The sequence below is a fragment of the Ranitomeya variabilis genome, chromosome 1 (genome assembly GCF_051348905.1).
Source record: "Ranitomeya variabilis isolate aRanVar5 chromosome 1, aRanVar5.hap1, whole genome shotgun sequence".
Taxonomy (NCBI): Eukaryota; Metazoa; Chordata; class Amphibia; order Anura; family Dendrobatidae; genus Ranitomeya; species Ranitomeya variabilis.
In genome coordinates, this window is record NC_135232.1 from 1,004,953,804 (window position 1) to 1,004,976,787 (window position 22,984).

The following is a 22,984-nucleotide window of genomic DNA, read 5'->3' on the forward strand; positions in this document are numbered from 1 at the left end:
CTGTGGTTGAATTTCTGCTAATTCGAATTTTGTAGTTTAAACTTTAGCTTTGCTTCTAAATCTTTCATTGAAGTGTACTCAATTTTGCAACATGGTCTTGAATTAATTTATTAGGAAAATTACTTTTTTGGTTGGGCAAAATAACTTTTATTTGCAGTAAATGGCTCACACTTGTGGTAGAATTTTATAGCATGGTTTCCCAAAGAAAATGTTGATTCTGAAACAAAGGTTTCTGGCAAATCTTTTGAGTGTACTGATTTATACTCAGCACTGTATAGACAGAAGACAAGTACATACAGTGGTTTGTGAAAGTATTCACTCCCTTGGCATTTTTTTGCTACCTCACAACCTGAAATGTCACTGTTTTTTGAGGTTTTGCATCAGTTCATGTAAAGAGCATGCCTACTACTTTGAACATTTGGTCTTCTTTAGTGAACAGCAATCTTCAAATCTGACCTCAGATTCTCAATTGGATTAAGGTAAAGGCCTTTTTTCTGTCCACTCTTCGATAAAGGCGTGTATGACTTATTGTTGTCATATGAACAGATTCTCTAGTCTCTGCTTGGGAACTCTGCAGCTCCATCAGGGTTACCTTTGATCTCTGTGCTGCCTCTCTGATTATTGCCCTTCTTGCCCAGGCTGAGAGTTTTGGCAGGTTTTTTGTGGTACCATGTTCATTCCATTTGATGATTATGGATTTGATAGTGTTCTGGGGGATCATCAGAGATTGTGATTTTTTTATAACCCAACCCTGGCTTATACTTCTTTTTTTTATTGTAATTTTTATTCAAATTTTTTCAAATTTTACAGGAAAAGAAAAAGTAATTATGCATTTTAGATTTTTAGCTATCAAACTATCATTTATTGGTTAACAACCAGTCTTATACTACAGTAATAGTTAAACATTTTCAAGTAGATAAAGAGTAAAATTTTACAAACACACAGACTCAGACAAAAGAAAAGAGGGGGAAATGATGTGGAATGTTATGACCTAGTTATAGCATCTTATAGAGGCCATATATTTAGCATGGACCAAAAGGAATCCCAAGGAGACCAAAGAAGATTAAATCTCTCTACAGTATTGCCATTAAGGGCTGCCCGGTATGCAAAGCAGGGGGACACAGAGATCACAGGGGGCACATAGCTGGGGGTACAGGGATCACAGGAGGAGCACAGAGATGACATGGGGGCACATAGCTGGGAGGCACAGAGATCACAGGGGGCTTATAGTTGGGGAGGAAAGAGATCATATTGGGGCACATAGCGGGGGGCACAGAGATCACAGGGGGCAAATAGCTGGGGGCAAAGGGATCGCAGGGATACAGAGATGATATGGGGGCACATAGCTGGGAGGCACAGAGATGACGGGGCACATAGCTAAGGGCCACAGGGATTACAGAGATGACATGGGGCACATAGCTGGGAGGCACAGCAATCACAGGGGGCTTATAGTTGGGGGAGCAAAGAAATCAAATTGGGGCACATAGCAGGGGAGCACAGAGATCACAGGGGGCACAAAGCTAAGGGCTACAGGGATCACAGAGATGACATGGGGGCACATAGCTTGGAGGCACAGCGATCACAGGGGGCTTATAGTTGGGGGCGCAAAGAAATCATATTGGGGCACATAGCGGGGGAGCACAGAGCTCACAGGGGGCACATAGCTAAGGGCCACAGGGATCACAGAGATGACATGGGGGCACATAGCTGGGAGGCACAGCGATCACAGGGGGCTTATAGCTGGGTGAGCAAAGAAATTATATTGGGGCACATAGCTGGGGGGCACATAGCTGAGGGACACAGATCACCTGCAGACACAGCTGCCAGCACAGAGATCGCTCTGGACTCTCTGGTCTGGCAACAGCTCTTCATACCGGGACTGGAGGACTGGAGAGCATTTGACGCTAACCCCGCCCACTCCATCACTAACCCCGCCTGCCTCGATGACATCATTCATGATTCTGCAGGGCAGGCAGCGTTCTGTGATGAATGCTGTGTGCCGTGCACTTGGAGTTAAAGGGCCGGCAGCCGGCAGGGTGTGGCTGCCGCATGGACATTGCAGACTCTGGGGACCTTCCCACATACGGCCTGTGGACCGGAGGTTCCCCACCCCTGATTTAGATGATAGGAGCCATCAGAGAAGTGACATGGTGGATGGGCTCATATGAATTGGCCAATTTAAGAGCTAAGAACCTTCACTTTCGTAAGTAATTTTTACATTTTTTTTACTTTTTATTACTGTTTACTCAACAATTATGATAGATTTTGTGTATGCATATATATTGGTCTCTACACAGTGCTGCTGCTTTCCTCCTTTTTGCAATTTACATTCACATCAGTAGCTTAGCTACCTGGGGGGCAGAGGGTGCGGGCGCCTCAGGCCCAGTGCTCTGAGGGGGCCCACCCGGAGCTACGCTACGATACAGTTGCCTTCTGCGGCAGAGCAGGGAGAATCGATCTCCCTGCTGTGTCACCGGCCGCTATGGGGCCCCTGAGCAGGTGGGGGGGCCGGTGCCAGCAGTGGGCCCCCCGCCTGTCATTGCAGGGTCAGCTGTACCGGCATTTAGCCAAAACAGCTGACCGCAATGATGAGGGAAGGAGCGCTGCGCTCCTTCACCCATCATCCCACTGTCAGCGTCTGACATCGGCGATGCCGACAGGGGGTGCGATGATGTCACTGCCCGGAGCCCACTGTCAGGAGATGAGTGGGAGCTCAGAGCAGCACAGGAACCAGGAAGAAGAGAGGTGAGTATTTATTTATTTTTTTAAGGGGTGCTGCCTTATAGTACAGAATCTGCCTATGGGGGGTTCTGTCTTATACTACAGGTTCTGCTTATGGGGGGGTCTGCCTAATACTACAGGGTCTGCCTATGGGAGGTCTGCCTAATACTGCATGGTTTGCCTATGGGGGGTTTGCCTAATACTACAGGGTCTGCCTATGGGGGGTCTGCCTTAGACTACAGGGTCTGCCTATGGGGGATCTGCCTGATACTTCAGGGTCTGCCTATGGGGGGTCTGCCTAATGCTACAGAGTCTGCCTATGGGGGGGTCTGTCTAATACTTCAGGGTCTGCCTACGGGAGGGTCTGCCTAATGCTACAAGGTCTGCCTATGGGGGGTCTGCCTAATGCTGCAGGGTCTGCCTATGGGGTCTGCCTAATGCTACAGGGTCTGCCTATGGGGGTCTGCCTTATACTACAGGATCTGCCTATAGGGGGGTCTGCCTAATACTACAGGGTCTGCCTATGGGGGGTCTGCCTAATGCTACAGGGTCTGCCTATGGGGGTCTGCCTTATACTGCAGGGTCTGCCTATGGGGGTCTGCATTATACTACAGGGTCTGCCTATGGGGGTCTGCCTTATACTACAGGGTCTGCCTATGGGGGGGTGCTGTCTTATACTACAGGATCTGCCTATAGGGGTACTGTCTTACACTACAGGGTCTGCCTATATGGGTGCTGCCTTACAGTACATGGTCTGCTTATAGTGGTGCTGCCTTATAGTACAGGGTCTGGCTATAGAGGTGCTGCCTTATACTACAGGGTCTGCCCATAGGGGTGCTGCCTTATAGTACAGGATCTGCCTATGGGGGTGCTGCCTTATAGTACAGGGTCTGCCTATAGGGGTGCTGTCTTATACTACAGCGTCTGCCTATAGGGGTGCTGCTTTATACTACAGGGTCTGCCTGTGGGGTGCTACCTTATACTACAGGGTCTGCCTATGGGTGCTGCCTTGTGCTATAGAGTCTGCCTATGGGGGTGCATTATACAATATAGAGTAGGCATATGGGGAGTGCATTATACTATATTGAGGACTATCTGGTGCATTATACTATATTGAGGCTATCTAGAAGGGCATCATACAGTGTGGGGATTACAGTGTTGGAGCCATCAAACAGTTTGGAGGCTACTAAGGGGTCAGTATACTGTGTATAAGAGAGCATTATACTGTGTATAGGGGAGCTGTACAGGGGAGACTCGGGACATTATTAAATGTAAAGTGGGCACTTATTGTTATAGGGGAACTCAGGTTACTGTGACTGTCAAAGGGGCACACAGGGCAGTATTACTTTCTAGGGAGCAAAATATGGGCACTGTTTTCTAGGGCACTTGCACCTGGCATTGCTATATTATAGAGGGGTGCCTTAAAATTTAGAGGGCACATAGAACCACACAGCAGCTGCAGTAATAGGGACTAGTGTTGAGCATTCCGATGCTGCAAGTATCGGGTATCGGCCGATACTTGCTGTATCGGAATTCCGATACCGGGATTCCGATACTCTTGTGGTATCGGGTATCGGGTATCGCAACAACATTAATGTTAAAATGTGTAAAAGAGAGAATTAAAATAAAAAATATCGCTATACTCACCTCTCCGACGCAGCCGGGACTTCAGCGAGGGAACCGGCAGCGTTGTTTGTTTAAAATTCGCGCTATTACTTGGTTACGTGAATTCCCGGCTTGTGATTGGTCAGGTCGGCCATGTTGCCGGGACGCGGACCAATCACAGCAAGCCGTGACGAAATTACGTCACGGCTTGCTGTGATTGGTCCGCGTCCCGGCAATATGGCCGCCCTGACCAATCACAAGCCGTGACGTCACGGGAGGCTGGACACGCGCCAATTTTAAAATGAGCGCGTCCAGCCTCCCGGCTTGTGATTGGTTGACCGCGGCGCAACCAATCACAAGCCGTGACGTCACGGGAGGCTGGACACGCGCCCATTTTAAAATGAGCGCGTCCAGCCTCCCGGCTTGTGATTGGTTGACCGCGGCGCAACCAATCACAAGCCGTGACGTCACGGGAGGCTGGACACGCGCCCATTTTAAAATGAGCGCGTGTCCAGCCTCCCGTGACGTCACGGCTTGTGATTGGTCAGGGCGGCCATATTGCCGGGACGCGGACCAATCACAGCAAGCCGTGACGTAATTTCGTCACGGCTTGCTGTGATTGGTCCGCGTCCCGGCAACATGGCCGACCTGACCAATCACAAGCCGGGAATTCACGTAACCAAGTAATAGCGCGAATTTTAAACAAACAACGCTGCCGGTTCCCTCGCTGAAGTCCCGGCTGCGTCGGACAGGTGAGTATAGCGATATTTTTTATTTTAATTCTTTCTTTTACACATTTATATGGTTCCCAGGGCCTGAAGGAGAGTTTCCTCTCCTTCAGACCCTGGGAACCATCAGGAATACCGTCCGATACATGAGTCCCATTGACTTGTATTGGTATCGGGTATCGGTATCGGATTGGATCCGATACTTTGCCGGTATCGGCCGGTACTTTCCGATACCGATACTTTCAAGTATCGGACGGTATCGCTCAACACTAATAGGGACACATATGGCAGCAGAGGCTCAGTATCGGGGTATCAGGTGCAGTAATAGGGACACATACGGCAGCAGCGGCTCAGTATTGGGGTATCAGGTGCAGTAATAGGGTCACATACGGCAGCAGCGGCTCAGTATTGGGGTATCGGCAGGATGACAAGTTTGTGCAGGTTAGGAATAGATGTGATGGAGCTGGAATATGAGAAGTGAAATGTGTCTTTGTTGTATTCTCTGCAGCTGAGTCATTGCTGGAAGAAGTTGTTATGTCGGTCTGGGCCAGATGGAAAAGACGGGAAAAGTGACGACTCCATCAGAAACAACGTCAGCAGTAAGACATTATCTGTAACTGTGCTGTGATCTCTTATATGTTCTGTAGGACTGGTATCTACCACTGACCATATGGCGGTAATATCCATGTTGTTCGTTATATAGAGATTATCTTCAGTAACAGCGCGGTCATCTGCGGAGGTTCTCCTCCACTATTAGGGTGCATCACCCAGTTATAATCAAGGTTACCTGGTTAGGGGCCCACTCAGTAGCTTCGCCCTCCCTGAGCCAAAACCCTAGCTATGCCTCTGATTCACGCCTCTGATCCTTAGGTGTCTGGCAGTGGCTTATCTCCCTATTTAACACACATGCTTGCTCACCCCAGCATTCAGGTGTATGGGGAGTCAGGATATCTACTGATGGACTATGTGGATCAACAGTATGTGGATTGCACACAGTTGTACCTTCATTTTACTCAGAATCTAAACACACATTAATGAGGGGAACCACGATTATAACAAACCAAAATCAGGCTAAGGGTACATGGAGAACGGAAACCCGTGGCTGTGCAACATTAAGTAGATAGCAAATGGGCTCCTGCCTATGGTCGCTGGGCGCCGAGTGCTGGGGGCCTGAGCAGGCGGGGACACCGGTGCGCTGTGGGGGTCAGGTGCTGGAGTCACCGCTAGCTCAGGCCCCCGGCACTTGATATAGTCACCTGGCCCTGATCCTGTGCTGCGTGCCGCTCCGTCTTCCAGGTCCTCTGGCTGTGACTGTTCAGTCAGAGGGCGGCGCGCATTAAGCGCGTCATCGCGCCCTCTGACCTGAACGTCACAGGCAGAGGATGTGGAGGACGGAGCGGCACGCATCGGTGGAACGGGGGACAGGTGAATATAGCATACTCACCCTCCTGGCACGTCCCTGCTTCTCCGTGGGAGATCGTGGTGTGCGTTCAGTGCTTACGCATACCGCGATCTCCTGGGAGCATCTCTGTGGGGTCCAGACTGCGCCGGCGCTTGCGCCTGCACAGTCTATAAAGGCTTTGGACAGAGTGACGCTCCCAGCGTTATATTATAGATTTGAATGCTATCCCATATCTATAGGATTGATAACTTACTGATTGCTAGGGGGTTTGACCACTGAGACTACCAGTGATCCTGAGAAATAACCCGACCATTGAGACCCCCAGTGATTCCAAGAATAGCTAAGCACTGTTCTTGGCTTTCTTCTGCAGTCCTATGGAGAATAAGTGGAGCGACGGTCGATCATGTACACCTCTGCTTCATTCAAGACAGGGATCCATTGATGATTGCAGTGAAGCAAACATTTGGCGAATCCTATGATGGAACTCTCTGACGTCAGCACAATAATTGTTAATATTAGAAACATCCCTAAAATTCAATGAGATCAGTGTACTTTGTAACCTCTGCAAACACATAGAAAAGATTTGTAGAATTCCAGGACCTAATCTTATGCGTAGTCATTGCTTCAGCACCTAGCAACATATTCCCAGTCACCTTTACATTAGCAAAACTGGAGTGAAAAAAAACTCAAGGAAAATGTTAGAAAGCAATATAAAACCAGGCAACTGCCAGGCAGGGATCTGTTCTCACTCCTTAAAAATGGCTTGTGTGCAATGTGTGCTATACTGCAGGAGACGTTGGGGAAAATTAATGAGTTACGTTTATGTAAAATACGTCAGCGGCTCATTTCCATTCCAAGATACACTGTCTCAAAATAATGTTTTTCTAACATTACCTAAAAATATATATGTTTCTCTCAAAAGACCGTAATGGCTGAAATAGGATAGGAGTAACTGTATTGTGATTCGACTCCCTCTGACCCTTTATTTATTCTGTATGCTCTGTGTTCATTTTCTCCAGCATATTAATGGAATTACTTTTCAGAAACCATATTTTGTAACTCACATTCACTATAAAGGAGAACTGTTCAGACATCACAAATTGGCAATCATATTGAGGCAGATTTACTAATGAGATTGTGCCTAAACTTTGGCAAAAAATGCAGCTACCAATAAAGTCAGACAAACTTGTCTGTAAAGCTACAACTGTACCATACAGCATGGGCCACTGTGATACATTTGGAACATTTTCATGCTGTCTAGTCTAAGTTTGTGCTTTCTAAATAGTGTTCTTATGTGTCTCACATAGACATACTGTATAATGGCTGGTGTCTTAGACCTCTTGCACCTCTGTAATCGCGCCCACAGTCACAGCCTTTATGTAAAGAGATCAGAGATGTGCGCAGGATTAAAAAGTAAAGTTTAAAGGGACAACTATGTATATGAACTGTGCACAGACCCCCAGGACCTGTGGGACCCGTATCGCTGAGTAATTAGCTGGAATATACTGTGGCTAGGCTGAAGCTTCTTGTAGCACTGGGTTGGCATTGGCCCTTCTGCCCCTTTCTTCTAGGGATTGATGGGTGTCCCAGCAGCATGATTCTACTAATTATATGGTATAGTAAGATACCATGGTCTCATGATATCTTACCTTTTAATGTGGTGAGGAAACTGGAGAGGAAACTTTTTGTACTGTAAGTGCAGATTGTTTGTTATCACCCTGAAAAAGGGAACCAACCTGGGCGCTCACAGTTACAGTAACTGCCGCAATTAGCTAATGGCACTGATGAGCAATTTTAGATATAATTTTTAGATAAAAAAAAATTGCAATGCTTATCTACATTCCTCTGCTTTCTGCAACGAATGTGCTAACGTGGTAAAAAATGTGAAAAAGCAGGATTGTGTCAGACATAATATGCTATTTGTTTAGAAGTATATCAGCAATAATATGTCCAAAAAAGGTTAATAGAATAATACTGGATGAGTCCTGTCCATCGTTGTGGAAGCCGCATGTTGTTTATCAGCACATCCACTAACCCTTTGGGCTCGCTCACAGGAGCGAGTGCTATCTGACTTTTTATTGATAGAGAGCGAGTGCTATCTGACTTTTTATTGATAGCACTCGGACCAATGTTATTTAATGGGACAGTGCTGAGACCAGAATCTGTCAGTGAAAATAATTGTAGCATCCTGCGATTTCACTTTGAAATCTGATGCCACTTGTCCATTCAAGTCTATGGGAAATCAATTGCAAAACATTAGACTGCACTATGAGGGCATAGAATGGACGTACAAAATGGAGAATATGGAGACATTTTGTTCTCCATCTTTTCACAGGTGAAGTGTACCTACGATAAAAATTACAGACCTCTCCATTCCTTGTAGGGGCGAAAAATTGCAAAATCGGCAGTGTATCAAATACTTATTTTCCCCACTGTATAAATATCATAGGAGGGGCCAGAGCTGTGACTGCTGTTGTCCTCGGCGAGACTATAGCGTGGAGCGCACTGTTTCCACCACATTGTATGTCCTGAAGCAGGACGTAATCATTAATTCCACATACATCACAGGAGAAGCTGAGGGCCCATACGCCACAGGAGGGATCTGGGAACTTATATACATCGCAGGAGGGATCTGGGGGCATATATATGTAAGGGTCAGTCAGGGTGGTAGCCCTGACTGAGGTAAAAGTCTCTTGCACTCCCTGACCTCCTCTCACATACACTCCATGACTTTCAGTCAGCATACCTGCTGCTCCTTTATTTCTAGGGCTTCCTGTAAAACACTGCACGTTCTCCTCAGCCAAAGTAGAATAAACAGAGTCACAGTCCCATTGAACGCTTGAACAATAAACTTTACTAAAGACGGGCACATAACAATTCTCTTCAGCATTTACAGCAGGCTTTACGTTAAACAATTGTCAGCATTTATATCTGGCTTCGCTTTACACTGCTTCTTCTCTTTCTCTACCTTTCCTTCATCTTTATTAAGCTCGCTTCCGGAGCGGACCATGCCTATCGCTCCTCCAGCGTCCTCTGTGCCCAGTCTTACTTTAGTAGGGATTCCTCTAAACCATTTCGCCCTGGTCCCGAGTACATCCATCCACTTAGCAAGCCACCACATTGCAAGTAACCTGTCCATACTGCTTAGTTCTTTCCTCCCTGTCAGCCACATTCCCACTTATACTACGCTGTCAGTGACTCTATCAATGCCCTTCTTCTCTCTCGTGGCTTTCCTGGCCCTGATGCTGCCTGACTGGGCCTTGGACTTCTGCAGAGCTGACTACCCTGACACGGCGCTCCCGCCCAACTGATTCAAATTCTCAGCTGTTCTGAACCCTAATTGTCACTAGCTCCTCCCATATTAACCATCTACTTGCTGAAACTCTCTAACCCCACCTAGTGGATAAACTAGGAAACTGTGCTTTCCCTATCTACTTAACAGTACATTTACATGCCAGGGAAATGCACAACATGGACACTTACAAAGACATTACAAGTAGTATTTACGGACAGCTCCTTGTGTCCCTTACATAGACATCACAAGAGGGGTCGGGGCTGTCGCTTCACATGTCGTTGTTGGGACTGGAGTGCCTTGACTCCTCCCACAAAGTGTGTCTTGATGCATGCTGTAATCCTTTATTCTACGAGCCTCAGCGTTCAGTAGTGAAAGCTGTGTGCACATGCACTTAGTGTCAGTGGCAATTAATGGGTAAACTGCCGAGTCAAGCACTGCAGTCCCCAGGAATCTGCCCAGGGGCCAGAGAAAATGGCGTAACGGGCCTTAAATGGCCCTTGTGTCTGAGGTTCTTCGCCCCTGGTCTAACAGTAATCTAGTCGGCATGTAACTACAAGTATGCAGATCACATATATGTGGTTACGTGACCACTCACTCATGCCAGGTTTACTGGGGAATTGTGACAGCATGCACAACACACAACTTTTTTTCCCAAGCATGGACCACCCAGAAATACTGGGAAATTATGGTAGTATGCACACCACACACCATCATGATTCAGCCATGGCATAACTTCAGTCTTTTGTCAATGGCTCAGACAACCCCTTTAGCAGTGCCATCCTGAGCTTATGCTTAAAAACGCATCTGTTTTGCGCCATAGTGCCCCCCCAAAACTGTGCTGCAGTAAAAGCCAATGCCTCACAGTTATTAGTACCATACACATGGTGCCCTCAAAGTGCCCCACAGTAAATTGGATCATACATTCACTCCATAATGAAGTGACTCATATATCTAGTGCCCCTTTAGGGTGTTTTCATGCTTAGCGTTTATTCTTCTGCCTGAAGTAGGCATTATTGGCAGGAAACCTGCTGCATACATTAGCTGCATACATTGAGGTTTTTGATACATTTTACTGCATTAATCAATGTGCTTTTTCGTGTGTATTTTTATACATGTTAAAGCATATTTTTAAGTACCATTGTCTTACCCTTCCTCTTGTTTGAAAACACATGTGAACTCAAATGCTGCAAATACACTGAAATAAATGACATTCTGCATCTTGAAAAAACTAGCTGCAACTCAAAAAACACAAGGAAAAAATATACAATGTCGTCATCCTACTGTAAAACACTGTCTTTTTTACGAATGAATATACATGTGGAAAAAGTCCATCAAATATGGCTCATGTGAATAAGAGCTCAAAGTGCCTCACAGTAAACAACTTTATTTGACAGTGTCCCACAACGAGTAGGGCCATATGGTCCTAATAAACAGTGCCCGATGTAAAGGTTTACTGTACCGATAATGCCCTCTGTAGTGCCCCATATAAAGCTGTGCTATAAATGATGCCCCATGTAAATCTAAATTCTCTCTACTCACTGTGTGCCTGGCAGTCATCAGCATTACGCTGCATGGTCTGATGACATCACTCCGTCATGCCAGCCAGCATGTGTCATTGCCAGCCAACATATACTTCAGTCTTCTCCTTCTAGGCGGCAGAGCGTCGCAGTCTTGAGGCTGCTGGGAGTCTGAGCTTCAGAACGACTGGCTGCTGTCAGTGGCTATATTATATGTCAGAATTAAATGGCTCCATAGAAGCTCCAGAGCCTGAAAGGAAAATCTGTTTCCTATGATCCAGCAACTGACTCTTATTCACTTGCATTGCTGCGACTGGGATACAAAAGGTGATGCTTTACCTTTGTGAGTCCCCTTAACTGTACATCCCTAAAATAGATGCAAACCTATGCTGGAATCAATTGGACGTTTGATGATCTGGGTATACATATGCAATAATCATATCATGGTCATACAAATCAGGAACATAAAGCTTACATAAAGGGGAGAATACGATAATACCCTAGGCATGCTTCTGATATATGAAGATAATACTGAATATCAAAACCAACTTATAGTGTTACACAGTGCTCACGTTACACGGACCACAGTGCCGCACTATACAATGCTTCAGTAACAGTGTCCTAATAATATCACATAGCATCCATACAGTCCTAAAATAACAGTGCCAACTAACCAGCTAACACAATTTTTGAACACCAACAATAAAGAGGTAATCTCTTACAGAAATGTTGTATTTTGGCTCCTGTTGACCCTCAATAGGGCCACCTATAGGCGCAGGTCTTACAAGATTTATGCTTCCTACATTGACTGTTGCAATGTTAGTTTCCAATGAAGTCTGTGAAGTCCATATATATTGTGGACTTAATCATGTGTATTATGGACCTAGAAATGAAAGGATATTTAAAGGTGTGGACTTAAAAGGGTTGGCTATTACTTTTTTATTGATATGCTATTATTAGGATAGGCTGTCAATATTTGATCAGTGGAGGTTCGACACCAGACATCGGCACCAATCAGCTGTTAATGGCGATAGCCAGAACTTCTTGTATGCTGCCAGAACACAGCCGCTCTGTCATTTCTGTTGTGGCTATGGCCGGATACTACAAATCTATCCCAAATTCACATGATTCGGGGGTGGATATGAACTGTATTGTCATTATAGTGTTGACAGAGCTGCTGTATTACAGCAACATCCAAGAAATTCTGTCCAGCGCTAGTAACAGCTGATCAGATATTAATGGGTAGGCCATCAATAAAAAAAATAGTTGCCAACCTCTTTAAGTCCCTTGGTTTGACTTCTATCTCAAAACATCATTTGGTCATTTCTAGTTACTGTTATCGTGCGAAAACTAGTATCTCTTCCACTAATTAGAATTAAATAAATTTTTTTTGAATCATAAAGATATTAATTTGAATAAGCAAATTAACTTTTGGTCATTCAAATAAATTTAAAAACTGCTATAAACTTTAATTTTAATGAGCTCAGGGCAATGGAAGAAAACCTTTACTTACCTCAATTGGCATCACTTCGCTGCACTCTGTACAGTGTCCCCTGATAATCTGTGCTACATCCGCTGATCGGCTGCAGCCTTAGCATTTCATCCAAAACTGTTTGTTCCAATCAGATGGAATTTGAATTCGGCAGCTGATCAGCAGTCACAGATTGGGTTCCAGCGGTCTCGCGATGCCCCCCACTGGATGCCAAGATATCATGAGTGCCCAATCTGAGAAGCAGAAACTAATGAGTTTAACCTACAGATTGCTCAAAAGTTTACATACCCCAGCAGAATATTTGCTTTCCTGGCCTTTTTTCATTGAATATGAATGATAGCACCAAAACTTTTTCTCCACTGATGGTTAGTGGTTGGGTGAAGCCATTTATTGTCAAACTACTGTGTTTTCTCTTTTTAAATCATAATGACAACACAAAGCATCCAAATGACCCTGATCAAAAGTTCACATACCATGGTGATTTTGGCCTGATAACATGCACAGAAGTTGACACAAATGGGTTTGAATGGCTTCTAAAGGTAACATCCTCACCTGTGACCTATTTACTTGTAATCAGTGTGTGTGCATAAAAGCTGAGTGAGTTTCTGGGATCCATACAGACTCTTGCAGCTTTCATCCAGCCACTGACATTTCTGGATTGTGAGTCATGGAGAAAGCAAAAGAATTGTCAACGGATCTATGCGAAAAGGTAGTTAAACTGTATAAAACAGGAAAGGGATATAAAAAAAATCCAAGAAATTGATAATGCCAGTTAGAAGGTTCAAACTGTGATTAACAAATGGAAAATCAGGGGCTTAGTAAAAACAAAACCATGGCCAGGTAGACCTACAAGAATGTCCTCCACCACTGCCAGGAAAATTGTTCGGGATGCAAAAAACCCCCACAAATAACATCAGCTGAAATACTGGATTCTCTGAAAACTAGCGGTTTGGCTGTTTCAAGATGCACAATAAGGAGGCACTTGAAGAAAAATGGGCTGCATGGTCGAGTCACGAGAAGAAAGCCATTACTGCGCAAATGTTGCAGAGTTTTTCACCTACAATATGCAAAACAGCCCAGAGGCAAGACTCAAAACTTCTGGAACAAGGTAATTTGGAGTGATGAGACCAATATTGTACTTTTTGGCCACAGCCATAAGTTCAAGCAGTTCAAGCTAGACAGCCCAGGAATTTACAGGAACTGGAGGCTTTTGCCAACAAGTGTGGGTAGTTTCAGCATCTGAGAAAATAATGAACCTCATCCACAAATACCACAAAAGACTTCAAGCTGTCATTGATGTTAGAGTGGGCAATACATGGTATTAAGAAAAGGGGTATGTGAACTTTTGATCGGGGTCATTTAGATGTTTTGGGCTGTCATTATGATTTAACCCCTTTCTGACATCTGACGTACTATCCCGTCGAGGTGGGGTGGGCCCGTATGACCACCGACGGGATAGTACGTCATACGCGATCGGCCGCGCTCACGGGGGGAGCGCGGCCGATCGCGGCCGGGTGTCAGCTGCATATCGCAGCTGACATCCAGCACTATGTGCCAGGAGCGGTCACGGACCGCCCTCGGCACATTAACCCCCGGCACACCGCGATCAAACATGATCCCTGATGGCTTCCCTGAGACCTCCGGAGCAACACGATGTGATCGCGTTGCTCCGAGGGTCTCCTACCTCCCTCCTCCACGTGTGTAAAAAAAAAAAAAAAACCTAAATAAATAAAAAAAATATATATTTATTATTCCCATAAATACATTTCTTTAGCTAAATAATAAAAAAAAAAACAATAAAAGTACACATATTTAGTATCGCCGCGTCCGTAACGACCCAACCTATCAAACTGCCCCACTAGTTAACCCCTTCAGTAAACACCGTAAGAAAAAAAAAAAACGAGGCAAAAAACAACGCTTTATTATCATACCGCCAAACAAAAAGTGGAATAACACGCGATCAAAAAGACTGATATAAATAACCATGGTACCGCTGAAAACGTCATCTTGTCCCACAAAAAACGAGCCATAATACAGCATCATCAGCAAAAAAATAAAAAAGTTATAGTCCTGAGAATAAAGCGATACCAAAATAATTATTTTTTCTATAAAATAGTTTTTATCGTATAAAAGCGCCAAAACATAAAAAAAATGATATAAATGAGATATCGCTGTAATCGTACTGACCCGGTGAATAAAACTGCTTTATCAATTTTACCAAACGCGGAACGGTATAAACGCCTCCCCCAAAAGAAATTCATGAATAGCTGGTTTTTGATCACTCTGCCTCACAAAAATCGGAATAAAAAGCGATCAAAAAATGTCACGTGTCCGAAAATGTTACCAATAAAAACGTCAACTCGTCCCGCAAAAAACAAGATCTCACATGACTTTGTGGACTCAAATATGGAAAAATTATAGCTTTCAAAATGTGGTAACGCAAAAAATATTTTTTGCAATGAAAAGCGTGTGTGACGGCTGCCAATCATAAAAATCCGCTAAAAAACCCGCTATAAATGTAAATCAAACCCCCCTTCATCACCCCCTTAGTTAGGGAAAAATAAAAAAATAAAAAAATGTATTTATTTCCATTTTCCCATTAGGGTTAGGGTTAGGGTTAGGGTTAGGGCTAGAGTTAGGACTAGAGTTATGGCTAGGGTTAGGGTTAGGGTGAGGGCAAGGGTTAGGGCTAGGGTTAGGGCTAGGGCTGGGGCTAGGGTTAGGGCTAGGGTTAGGGCTAGGGTTAGGGCTAGGGTTGGGGCTAGGGTTAGGGCTAGGGTTAGGGTTAGGGCTAGTGTTACGGCTAGTGTTAGGGCTAGTGATAGGGCTAGGGTTATTGCTAGGGTTAGGGCTAGGGTTGGGGCTAGGGTTGGGGCTACAGTTAGGGTTGGGGCTAAAGATAGGGTTAGGGTTTGGATTACATTTACGGTTGGGAATAGGGTTGGGTGTGTCTGGGTTAGAGGAGTGGTTAGGGTTACTGTTGGGATTAGGGTAAGTGGTGTGTTTGGATTAGGGTTTCAGTTATAATTGGGGGTTTCCACTGGTTAGGCACATCAGGGGCTCTCCAAACGGGACATGGCATCTGATCTGAATTCCAGCCAATTCTGCGTTGAAAAAGGAAAACAGTGCTCCTTCCCTTCAGAGCTCTCCCGTGTGCCCAAACAGGGGTTTACCCCAACATATGGGGTATCAGCGTACTCAGGACAAATTGGACATCATCTTTTGGGGTCCAATTTCTCCTGCTACCCTTGGGAAAATACAAAACTGGGGGCCAAAAAATAAGTTTTGTGGGAAAAAAAAGATTTTTTATTTTCACGGCTCTGCGTTGTAAACTGCAGTGAAACACTTGGGGGTTCAAAGTTCTCACAACACATCTAGATAAGTTCCTTGGGGGGTCTAGTTTCCAATATGGGGTCACTTGTGGGGGGTTTGTACTGTTTGGGTACATCAGGGGCTCTGCAAATGCAACGTGACGCCTGCAGACCAATCCATTTAAGTCTGCATTCCAAATGGCGCTCCTTCCCTTCCGAGCTCTGCCCTGCGCCCAAACAATGGTTTACACCCACATATGGGGTATCAGCGTACTCAGGACAAATTGCACAACAATTATTGGGGTCCAATTTCTTCTCTTACCCTTGGGAAAATAAAAAATTGGGGGCGAAAATATCATTTTTGTGAAAAAATATGATTTTTTATTTTTACGGCTCTGCATTATAAACTTCTGTGAAGCACTTGTTGGGTCAAAGTGCTCACCACACATCTAGATAAGTTCCTTAGGGGGTCTACTTTCCAAAATGGTGTCACTTGTGGGAGGATCCAATGTTTAGGCACATCAGGGGCTCTCCAAATGCAACATGGCGTCCCATCTCAATTCCAGTCAATTTTGCATTGAAAAGTCAAATGGCGCTCCTTTCCTTCCGAGCTCTGCCATGCGCCCAAACAGTGGTTTACCCCCACATATGGGGTACCATCTTACTCAGGACAAATTGTACAACAAATTTTGGGGTCTATTTTCTCCTGTTACCCTTGGTAAAATAAAACAAATTGGAGCTGAAATAAATTTTGTGTGAAAAAAAGTTAAATGTTCATTTTTATTTAAACATTCCAAAAATTCCTGTGAAACACCTGAAGGGTTAATAAACTTCTTGAAAGTGGTTTTGAGTACCTTGAGGGGTGCAGTTTTTAGAATGGTGTCACACTTGGGTATTTTCTATCATATAGACCCCTCAAAATGACTTCAAATGAGATGTGGTCCCTAAAAAAAAAATGGTGTTGTAAAAATGAGAAATTGCTGGTCAACTTTTAACCCTTATAACTCCGTCACAAAAAAAATTTTGGTTCCAAAATTGTGCTGATGTAAAGTAGACATGTGGGAAATGTTACTTATTAAGTATTTTGCGTGACATATGTCTGTGATTTAAGGGCATAAAAATTCAAAGTTGGAAAATTGCGAAATTTTCAAAATTTTCGCCAAATATTCATTTTTTTAACAAATAAACGCAAGTTATATCGAAGAAATTTTACCACTATCATGAAGTACAATATGTCACGAGAAAACAGTGTCAGAATCGCCAAGATCCGTTGAAGCGTTCCAGAGTTATAACCTCATAAAGGGACAGTGGTCAGAATTGTAAAAATTGGCCCGGTCATTAACGTGCAAACCACCCTTGGGGTGAAGGGGTTAAAAAGGGAAAACACAGTAGTTTGACAATAACCATGTTCACCCAACTACTAACCATGAGTGGAGAAAAAGTTTTGGTGCTATCATTCATATTCTCTGAAAAAAGGCCAATAAAGCAAAAATTCTGCTGGGGTACGTAAACTTTTGAATGTAAACTGTACATTTTTGGTTTTGGGGACTTGGCCAATGCCTTTCCCCGCCCACTGCTTTGAATTAATAGGTCTATGCCTAATGTAATTAGAGACCTGTTAATCCAGGCAGCAGGAGGGTAGAAGGGACCTCCCTGTCCGCTGCATCATATAGAGCCAAATATGCCTGGCTGAGATCATACAGCCAGTGCCTGATACATGCTGCTTACAAATTGGGCAGTATGTATCAGCTGAATGGTTCACTTTAAGACCAAGGAAACAAATCTGACAATGACATTATATTAAACTTTCTCTAATCATGAGCTATAACATCAAAATCTTTTGGCTCGTTATATTTACATTTTGGTAAAAAGTATTTAATTTTCATTGTCTTTAATATCTTAATATCTTATAGTGGCCATTGGAATTTTTGACTCCATGTGTTGACAAGTCAGACTTCATAAAGTCATTCTTGTAGATACTGTTCAATGTTTTCTATAAAGTCAGACTGAGGTTCTGAAGGGTTGGCAATTCTATTTTTCAATGGAAAGTGAATTGTGTGTAAGAAATCACCCCCTGCAACTGCGATGAAAACCTTTAGCACATACATTTTTTAAAATTACTTGTGTTTGTTTTTATTTCAATTCTATGAAATGATAGAAAGCTTTTAACTTCTTTGTTGTCACAGCTCTATTGATTGGTAGCATGTAAAAAGGTAATTGTGGCATAATGCTGAACAAAATGTATTATTCATAGAAATAGGAACAGGGTAGAAAATTATAGAAAATTTAATACGAAGCACAATCTAGCTCAGTGGAATTAAATAACCCAATTGACATCTGCTACATTTGAACAAATCCCTTCCTTTTAGTCATTGCTAGCACTTATGAATGTAGAAGACCTTACCTGTCCCTTCTGTGAAACTTCTGGATGCTTTTTAGACCAGTGCTGCTCTAACGTGTGCAGAATGAGGTACAGTGCTAGTGATGGGGCCAAAGAAAAACGCTGGGACGGGGGAGTGGGCTGACTTGACTGAGAGCAAGAAGCATAAATGTAGCTTTGTTTAGCTGTGACAACCTCTTACTTCTTGCCAGCGTTGGCCAGAGGTAACTGGGAATAACAGATTTCTTCAACCAAGTCAAATCCCTAGGACATCCATGATCTTCTTACTTCCAGGCCTAAACACAAGCCTCCTTTATAGATATTCTTATAAGGGCAATTGATTCACAGGCAGAACACAGTGCTAGTAGTTTGCTAGTAGTTTATTTTTGATCATCCTCACATCCAACATTAATAAATTAAGAGTGATTAATAACATAATGACTAGAAAAGGAAAAAAGAAAAAGCAACATAGTAATTGTGACATCTTGTTGTAGTGCAGACATTAAAGTAGATATCCAGGATTTAAAAAAAAAAAAAACAATCTGCCTAAGCACTAACAGGCATGTAGTTGCTAACAGAGTCAATTACTTGTCTATTGTACCAGGCACTGGTCATTGACCGCTCCAGCCGGAGTTTCAGCTGCTCCTTGTCAACAGAGCAAAGCCTCTTTCTGTTGACAGGGCCGGACTACTGGTTTTATGCTGATTGACAGACAGCTTCCCACAGTTAGGCAGTTCAGAGCCAGCTGTCTATCAGCATGGCACCAATAGTCCCGACCCTGTAAACAGGAAAAGAAACTGCCACTCTGTTGACGTGGCATCAGTGGAAGTCTGTGACCGCTCTGTGCCGATGCAGAATGGCAGCGGGCACAACAGGAAGGTAGGTAGCAGCTACTTGCCTGTTAATGCTTAGGCACATTTATTTTTTTTAAGTCCCGAATATCCTCTTTAAATTGCAGACATATTATAGTTTGAGATTTAAAAAGTATAACCATATGGCATAGCACAAGTCTAGGACATTATACAAATAAATAAACATATAATGGTTACGGCATTATTTGATGATACATACAAAAGCAGATTGTTGAGGCATTGTAATTGGGGACCAAAAATACAGTATATTGCAATTTATATATCTTTTACCCATGCTCAAGGGTGACAGAATAATGGGAATGGCAGGGTGTGTAAAATTCATATTAGGAGAGACTGGGGCCCCAATTAAACAAGACCAAAGTTGCTCATTTTGCAGAATTAATTTGCATTTTATTGCATGAAATAAGTATTTAATACAATAGAAAAATAGAACTTAATGTTTGTAACAGAAATCGTTTTTTGCAATTACAGAAGTCAGATGGTCAGGCAAGGTAAGACTTTTTTTCTGGGGTTCTTGACCAAGTTTGCACACTATACAGCAAGGGTTTTGGCTTACTCCTCCATACAGATCTTCTTCAGATCTTTCAGGTTTCGGAGCTTGGTAACATTGAGTTTCAGTTCCCTCCAAAGATTTTCTAATGGGTTCAGGTCTGACTGGCTAGGCAACTCCAGGACCTTGAAATGCTTCTTATGGAGCCACTCCTTAGTTGCCCTGGTTGTGTGTTTTGTGTCATTGTTATGCTGGAAGACCCAGTCACGACCCATCTTCAATGCTCTGTAGAAGACTGTACTCACTCAGCTGCGCTTGAGGTAGGCACAGGACGCTGTATTGTTGAAATGTCCAAGCAAGTTTATTTGAAGTCCATAAACCACTCTGGACAGCAAAACAAAACACAGCTTTTTCTGGCACAAAGTGAAAACAAACTGGAAATAAGTTGTTCATATAACACTGAGGGTCCGCCCGCTCAGGTCAGTGCCCTTAGCAACACACACTGGAGGTGAAAACAAACTGAAAGTAAGTAGTCTATGTAGCACTGTGGGTCCGGCCACTAAGGTAAGTGCCTTTAGCAACACTCACTGAAGGTCGCCACACCTCCAACCACAGGCACTGAATGAAAGACTCGGCCTCCATTTTATCTGCCAAACCACGCCCCTGGGTTGGGATATGTGAGCGGTCATTTCGACCCATCTCTTGTTACCGCTCGGAAAACTCGGCCCTGGAATGGCCAAATAACTCTGGCAGAACTATAGTTGCTGGAGCATACTTCTGAGCTCACATCACTGCAGCCAATAGCCGCGATGACACATTTCTCCCCTCAAGTACTTGTCCGGTGGCCATCTTACAGGAGGTTCTTGGCCAAAATCCTGTGATAGATGACCCCATCCATCCTCCCTTCAATCGTCCTATCCCCTTCGCAGAAAAGTACCCCCAAAGTTTTGTCCACCATGCTTCATGACTGTGTTCTTGGAGTTGTGCTCATACTTCTTTTTCCTCTAAAGATGGTGAGTGGAGTTGATACCAAAAAGTTCTATTTTGCTCTCATCTGACCACATAACCTTCTCCCATGCCTTCTCTGCATCATCCAGATGGTCATTGGCAAACTTAAAACAGGCCTGTACATGTGCTGGTGTGAGCATGGGGATCTTTGTGCCCTTCAGCATTTTAATTAATTACAGCGTAGTGTGTTACTAATGGTAATGTTTGAGACTGTGGTCCCAGCTCTCTTCAAGTCCTTGACTGATTCCTCCCATGTAGTTCTGGGCTGATTCCTGACCTTTCTCAGAATCATCCTTACCTTACGAGGCGAGATCTTGCATGGAGTCCCAGACCGAGGAAGATTAACAGTCATCTTGTGTTTCTTCCATTCCATTTGTTCCATTCCTAATAATTGTGCCAACAATTGTTGCCTTCTCACCAAGCTGCTTTCCTATTTTCCTGTAGCCTATCCAAGCCTTGTGCAAGTCTACAATTTTATCCCTGGTGTCCCCAGGCAGCCCTTTGGTCTTGGCCATGGTGGAGAGGTTGGAGTGTGATTGATTGTGGGGACATGTGTTTTTTATACAGGTAATGAGTTCAAACAGGTGCAATTAATAGAAGTAATGAGTGCAGAGTAGGAGGGCTTCTTAAAGAAAAATTAACAGGTCTGTGAGAGACAGAATTCTTGCATGTTGGTAGGTGATCAAATACTTCATACAATAAAATGCAATTTAATTATTTAAAAATAATACAATGTGATTTTCTGTTTTCTATTTTTAGATTCTGTCTCTCACAGTTGAAGTGTATGCAGCGCCCCAGAGATCTGGTCGTTGCAGTAACATCGCTCTGCCACTAAGGGGAGTGATGGTACGTCTGATTGCACTGAAGGAGTTCACCTGACCAGGTATCACAGGCACCAATACACTTCACCGTCTGGCCTCCAGGGGGAGCTAAGGGTACTATGCATTAGACCACTCCTCACAATCTGGTAAAACTGGGGGTTGGATAGAAAGTGAGAGAAGAAGCTGACTGGGTTTTGCCCAGGCAACACCTAGTGAGAGAAGGGGTTGCTTGAGAAGATTCAGGGGGGTCCCTGTCAGGGGTGGGATCCTGACAGAGGGCTAGCGAACAGAACAGAACGTTACGGAACCGCGCCTGCACTAATTTGCGGCGGTATCTTAAGAAAGGACAAGAAGCGAGGTTTATTGTGAAGCAGTGAGAAACTAGTTCACAGCAAAAAGGAGATAATACCAGTAGGAGTCGTGCCTCGAGATCGGCAACATCCTACTGAGGCGCGTAGCCGGTGGCCGGAACGCCGAGGAAGTATTGGGCTCCAAGCATTACTTCAAACAGCGGCAGGACAGTTAATTATAGGTTGGCTGTTTCACCTAAATCACCTAAGCAGACATAGGGGGCAATTGTGGGAGAGGGGCGACACTAGGGTCCCGGAAGAACTCCAGGCCTACCCGTCATACGGGTGCGTCCTAGCCATATCATCTGGGGGACGGAGAAGAATATCAGAAAAGATACGAGTTGTGGGAAGAACATCAGAACAGACACAACAGTTGTGAGGACTATCCCGTGGTGCTCAGCAGGGAAGGACTACAACACACAGGCGCTAGAAGGTAGGCACTGATTTCCACCTGTGAAAGGAACTCTGGATGTGCCTTCGGACTGGCCGGTCTCAGCCAGCCCTGTTAGCGGTGCTCCGGATTGAGGATCCTGAAGCCTACAGTAAAGAAGTAAAGAGACTGCAACCCTGTGTCCTCGTTATTTCATCGCACCATGCACCACTACCTTTAATTGGACACCCCTTAGCAGGGTCACGGACCGGGTCAGGCCACTGTGACAACCACAGAACTGAGACAGAGAGGCCCGGTACCGACTACCCCGCGGCCCTGCGTCTGGGGGCGGTCCAAACTTGGTGTCACGAACAGGAACTACTTAAGCCTGAAGAAACAGGTCATGTGTGTCTTGGAACTGTGATTGACTTGCGCCTAAACCGTGATTTATTGCTGTTACCACCAAGAATTCCCACCAAAATTGCCTTCATTACAGCGCTAAGAAAAGCACAGGAGAAGAAGAAGGGCGTGATGTGGGCGTGAACGAGCTGGAGAGCGTGCAAGACAATGGCCGCCCAGTCTAAATATTACTGCATCCTGAGGACGTGTCCGTCCGCCTTCT

The 22,984-nt window shown here is 44.4% G+C and overlaps 1 protein-coding gene across 1 annotated transcript in view; it reads right to left on the reverse strand.

Annotated features, from left to right (window-relative positions):
* SCRG1 (stimulator of chondrogenesis 1) overlaps nt 1–18,552 on the reverse strand; it is an 84,847-nt gene extending 66,295 nt beyond the window's left edge. Inside the window, exon 1 of the mRNA XM_077270703.1 lies at nt 18,476–18,552. The gene's annotated coding sequence lies outside the window, so the exon portion shown is untranslated. The remainder of the gene's footprint in view (nt 1–18,475) is intronic.
* Between the last annotated feature and the right edge of the window lie 4,432 nt (nt 18,553–22,984).